Raw genomic sequence first — 6,350 nt, 5'->3', positions numbered from 1 at the left:
TCTTGTTGTGCAGCATAGACATTGTCAAGGTGAAGGAGAAATGAGTAATTGGACTAGCATAGATAAACAATTTGAAGGATAAAGCTTACTGTTAAGCCAAGGCCATGATAAACCATACCCAGTGCCGGGTTTCCTATTTGTAAAACCAAGATGTTGGACTAGGCCACTTAAAAATATTCATAATTTTATTTTTATTTTTTTAAAGTTTATTTATTTATTTTGAGAGAGACAGAGACAGTGTGATTGGGAAGGGGCAGAGAGAGGGAGACACAGAATTCCAAGGAGCCTCTGTGCTGCCAGTGCAGAGCCTGATGCAGGCTAGAACTCGTGAAACCGCAAGATCATGACCTGTGCCAAGTCCAAGAGTCAGATGCTTAACTGACTGAGTCACCCAGGTGACCCAAAAATATGGATCATTTAAAAAATCTTTTGTTTCAACCTTCAACCTTTTAAATATCCCCTTGGCTCTTTTTGTCTCGATCACTACCATATTAATGTCAGTATTGTTATGATGGTGCCATTATGAACTGGATTTTCATAGCTCTGTACCTGATTTTTTTCCATATTTTGATGGTTTTCCCAGCTCAGTGTTATTTCTTGAAACAAAAATATTAAATAGATACTATATACACAACATAAAGTAAGAACAGAAAAAAATATATAGGCTCTAAAGAATCTCTTCCTTCTCAAAAAATGTAATTCAAATAATCTTAGAATAACTGAATAAAAACAGTTTTACTTTTAAACAAGGTAATTTAACTAGGCATTTTAATTAAATTAGCACACTTCAAAATAAATATTTTGCACTGCTGATATTATAGGTTGATAAAACTTCATGAAATACTATGATGAAAGTTATTTAAATCAAAAAATGTTATAAATCATTTTCAGACTATGACAGAACAGTTCATCAGCTGATGCTGAAACTATGAGATATACAACGAACTGATATAAAGAAATAAGTGATAATTTTTATGATAACAAAATTATTATGGTAACCTGTCAACTTAATTATTTTACCATTGCCATGGTTATTGAATTATTCAATTCTAAATACCTACGTATACAAGTGAAAAATTTTAAGAGCCCTGAAAAAAAACTGCTGTGTAGATTTCCACATTTCACTGCAAATTGGTGAAAAAATTAAGTTTAGGGAAGTTTAAATACTAAACATAAGAAAAAATTGCAGGGGTGCCTGGGTGGCTCAGTTGGTTAAGCATCCAACTTTGGCTCAGGTCATGATCTCATGGTTCATGAGTTCGAACCCCACATCGGGCTCTGTGCTTACAGCTCAGAGCCTGGAAATTGCTTCATATTCTGTGTCTCCTTCTCTCTCTGTCCTTTCCCGACTTGTGCTCAGGTCTCTCCCTCTCTCAAAAATAAATAGACATTAAAAATAATTTGAAAATTGTATATATTTGTTTTTTTAAGGTATACATATCTTAATGAAATACAATGGTACTGTTGTGGTCACTCTAGATTCACAAGTTAGAAATAAACAAGAGAACACTATTTTTTGAGGTTTTTAAAATATATGTAATACATAATAAATTATATATATATATATATTATTCTGGTGATATCTTTAAAAATACAACAAAATTATTATAAATAATAACAATAGTAATTTTGTTGTAGTATTTTTAAAGAACATAATATATATGGACACACACACATATATATGTAAATTTGTATAGATAAATATAAAAAATAAGAAATGACTTGTTTTCTTGAAACTCATAGTTTTATTTAAAAATTTTAACAATTACCTTTTTTATTATATTGAGAATGGTTTTCAATTTTGACAATTTTTGTTATATTTCTGTTTCATTGATGGATTAAATATAAGTAATGATCTTCATTTGTGTTGATTTCTTAGACTTTTTGTATTTTACTCCAATGTGAATGGTTTTACTGTGCAGTATGATGTAGTGATGATTTAAATTCATATATAATTATTAATTTTTTCCTTATTTATAACTTTAAAGGATTTCAGATTATACTAAAATTACATACAAAATATTTATTGTGTTTCTCAAAAATATGATCTTGGGGCACCTGGGTGGCTCAGCTGTCTGGGCATCTGAGTTCAGCTCAGATCATGACCTCTGAGTCCATGAGTTTGAGCCCAGCATCGGACTCTGTGATGACAGTTCAGAGCCTGGAGCCTGCTTCAAATTTGTGTCTCCCTCTCTCTCTGCCCCTACCCTGCTCACATTTTGTCCCTGTCTCTGTCTCTCTGTCTGTCTCTCTCTAAGTATAAATAAACATTAAAAAAAATGATCTCTGTGGCAAACTAATTCCACTTCATAACAGCTATGTAACTTTTTGTCGCTACTTTTTTTTTGCCTCAGTTTCCTAATCTGCGCAATTAAGATAACAGTACCATAAAAAGCACTTAGAAGAACCTCTAGCGTTTAATAAGCACCCAATAAGTGTAACCATTTTACTATAAAATGAGAAAAATAAAGCAATCCATTTACATTTATATCTCTATTCTGTGACCGAGACTACACTATAGAATAAAGAAAGTAAAATACCAAAAAAACCACAAAGTGTTCAGTAATACACTCTCTCATGATGTCTTCATTTGACAAAGGTACCATTTTGAATGAAACTAGTCAATGTAGGTTATATAAAAACAACCTGGCTTGTATTAAGTATAATAACATTAATAGTTAATGTTTATTAGTAGCTGATATTTACTGAGTTTTTCCTATGTGCCAGTAACTTGTCTAAGGAATTTATATATATTACCTTATTTATATATAATTATAAATCCTTTGGGGATACTTTTATCTTCATTTTTCAGATGAGGCAATCGAATGATGGAAATTTTAAGGAACTTCCCCAGCATCATTCTGATAGGAGATAAATGTCCAAACAAATACTTAGTCAATTTGATTCAAGAGCTAATTCAAGAGCTGATTCAGTTCCTCTACTCTGGTCCCTCCTTGTACCTAGTGACTAATATAGTTGTGAGGATATCACTCTCTGTTACATTATAAAATTTTAGGACAGGTGTTCCCATAGCAAAAGAACCATAACTAGAGGCCATATTAATGTTGAAAAGGCCTTCACAAAATTGTGAATTTGTAAGTGCAAAATTCTAAAATAATGAGATTGTTTAGAGATTTTAGAGCAATGAGTTAATAATATTTTGTAATACACAATCTAAACACCTAAATGGATGTTGTGATTCTTCTTTTTAAGTTTATTTATTTTGAAAGAGAGAGAAAAAAAAGAGCAAGTGGGAGACAGGCAGAGGGAGAGAGAGAAAGAGAGAGAGAGAGAGAGAGAGAGAATCCCAAGCAGGCTCTGCACTGTCCCAATGTGGGGCTTGAACTCATGAACCATGACAGCATGACCTGAGCTGAAATCAAGAGTCGGATGCTTAACCTACTGAGCCACCCAAGTGCCTCTGAATATTGTGATTCTTAAAAAATGAATTAGCATATAATGCATTGTTTCAAGTAATGCTATCATACCTCAAGCCGTTTTGAAAATTCCATATTTGATATTGCATCACAGACACTTTCCCTCTTCATTCTCTGTGTCAGTACATGAGACTTAAATCTGAATAACATTTTCACATACACATGCATATACACAAGCACACACACTTGCCTGCAGATTCGCTGGATTTGGCAAGTCAGATGAAAGTGGTTCTAGACAACATGAACTAGACATACTTTTCCTTATTTCTCTAGTTAGTAGAGTTAAAAATCCTAGAAACTATATATATATATATAGAATAAATATAAGAAGATTCTAAAATGTGGAGAGAAGGAGGCAGGCTGTTAGAAACTGTGATAACCAAGGAATGACACAGCAGTGACTTTCCTGAGTTTCCTTTTTTGCCTTATGTATCCCAGACTTGATGATGAAGTCAGTAACATGGAAATGCCAATGGTCATAAGCCAAAATACCCATGAAAAACCTACTTTTTCTAGCTCAATGACCAGGAAAGTGATGGCCAAGCAAGTTATAAAAAATTCAGGCAGCGACCATCCTACTTCAGACAAATACCAAAGAAAAATACTGTAGTGCTACTCCTACCCCCATCAGCAAAGACTGAGTGAGGAGACTAGACTTCCATCCTCACCAAGCTATTATAAGAAACTCCTAACCACCTACTCTCTGGTAGAGTGGTGTCAGAAAAGGCTAAATGCAATGGGAATTCAGGATGTTTACCCCTACTTGGAAGTAATATGCTCCTCTCTTCTGGTGCCAGTGGAGAATATGTGGAGAACCTAGTCTTTACCACCATTGAATAGCAACAAAGCATCCCTTCTCCCCATTGGGGTGTCAGAGGAGGCTCTGAGGAGATTCAGGACTCTTACCTGCTCCCTATCATCTCACTGGAGGCCGCATGGAGAACAGCAATGATGCATTCCTCTTCCTCTCAGTCAAGATGATGTCAGTGGATATCTAGTTCAAAGCCTGAAATTCCAGCAGTAATGAGGCATCCTCTCTCCCGCTGTGGTATCAAAGAAGATTGAAAGAAGAATCTGGACTCTCACCTCCACCTGTCAATAAAAAACAGTGCTTCTTTTCCCTCTCTGGAACACTATCCTAGGAGAATTGCTAAAACAGATTTTAATAAGACGCAATTTTTCAACCATAATGCCCAAAATATCCAGAAAACGAGAGAATCACTCATCAAACTATAAACCAGGAAAGTCTCTATTTGAATGAGAAAGAATGATCAATAGATCCCAATTTTGAAATAACTCAGATGTCAGAATTATCAGAAAAGGATTTTAAACCAGCTATCATATCAAATGCTTCATGTGCAATTATAATCATTTTGAAAAAAATATAAAACACAAAGTCTCAGGAAATAAAGTGAAGATAGAAGAAGCAATTTTAGAACTAAAACATACTGTAATCAAATAAAAATCTCAACGGATAGGTTCAATAGCAAAATGAAGAAGGCAGGGGAAAAATCTGTAAACTTTAAGAAGAACAACAGAAATTAACCAACTGGGCGCTTGTTTTGGCAGTACATATACTAAAATTTGAATGATACAGACAAGATTAGCATGACCCCTGCACAAGGATGGCACACCAATTCATGAAGCATTCATATTTTTATGTAGAGACAAGCATGGTTGGACCGAAGAACAAAAAGACCACAGTGGTGTGAGCTGATAGGGTGAAACGGCTTTGGAGGAACCACCTAAGGAATGTTTCCAAAGAGTAAAAAGGATGAAGATGTAGGAGATGAAGAGTATGAAGAAGGAACCAACACAGATAAGCCTACTGTTAACAGTGACCATGAACTGCAATCTGTAGGTATCTGTACAGGCCAGTCTGAGGAGCCAAGGAAGGTCACAGTAAAAGCTGTCCAATACATTTGGCCACAGAAGGGTAAAATAACAATAAATGCTAGTTGGAACAGTGAGTGACTGACACCAAGAGCCCAGGCAGCAGCCAGAAACAAAATGCACATTCGTGGGCTCATGATGGTCAAGTAGTGGAGAGGCTTACAAATGGCAACATATCTGTCAAAGGCCATAGTGACGAGAAGCACCATCTCCACACCACCAATGACGTGGATGAAGATTTGGACATTGCAGCCTCCAAAGGAGATGGCTTTGCGCTTTCTGAAAAGGTCATAAATCATCTTGGGTGAAGAATCTTGGCAGAGCAGGCTCCTAAGTCAATGAAAAAGAGACGAGCCAGTAAGAAGTACTTAGGTGAATGTAAGTGAGGATCAATGGTCGCATAAAACACAATGAGGATGTTTCCGGTCATGCTTGCCATATAGAGCACAGAGGAGAACACCAGGAGGAGAAGCTGGATCTCCCATGAATGAGTGAGTCCCAGAAATATAAACTCAGATGCAATCAAGTGATTCCCTTCATCCATTGATCCAGCCAACTGGGCTGCCACTGAAATGATAAGAACTAAGAAAATGAGGAGAAGATGTGATTATAGAGATGATAATATGTCATAGAATTACCAATATTTCAATATTCTTATTATGAATGAAAGATATATAGTTATCTACATCTTCACACATATAAAAAAAGAAACAAAAATCAATACACTATGATCACATGTGTGAGTTAAGACATAATTTAAACCTATCCCCAATACTCTGCAATGTTCTGTTCGTGAATTAACATATTAGCCATGAACATGGACACATGAGTATCTATGACATTCATCACCTCTGAGGGGTACCTGAGTGGCTCAGTCGGTTGAGCATTTGACTTTGGCCCCAGTCATGATCTCAGTTCGTGAGTTTGAGCCCCACAAGGGGCTCTGTGCTGACAGCTCAGAGCCTGGAGCCTGCTCCTAGTTCTGTGTCTCCCTCTCTGCCCCTCCTCCACTCACACGCT

The 6,350-nt window shown here is 35.9% G+C and overlaps 1 non-coding gene and 1 pseudogene across 1 annotated transcript; one reads left to right on the top strand and one right to left on the bottom strand.

Moving 5' to 3' along the window:
• Positions 1 to 4,990: 4,990 nt before the first annotated feature.
• Positions 4,991 to 5,097, top strand: LOC128776743 (U6 spliceosomal RNA). The gene has a single exon (XR_008421921.1). It is a non-coding gene; the product is annotated as a U6 spliceosomal RNA (small nuclear RNA).
• On the bottom strand, positions 5,095 to 5,874 carry LOC109262163 (olfactory receptor 4F3/4F16/4F29-like; annotated as a pseudogene).
• Between the last annotated feature and the right edge of the window lie 476 nt (positions 5,875 to 6,350).

This window comes from Panthera pardus, unplaced genomic scaffold (genome assembly GCF_024362965.1).
Source record: "Panthera pardus isolate Hobbes unplaced genomic scaffold, ASM2436296v1 HiC_scaffold_13, whole genome shotgun sequence".
NCBI classification, from domain to species: domain Eukaryota; kingdom Metazoa; phylum Chordata; class Mammalia; order Carnivora; family Felidae; genus Panthera; species Panthera pardus.
Note: the sequence above shows the minus strand (reverse complement) of the source record. Positions and strands in the feature narration are given on the sequence as shown.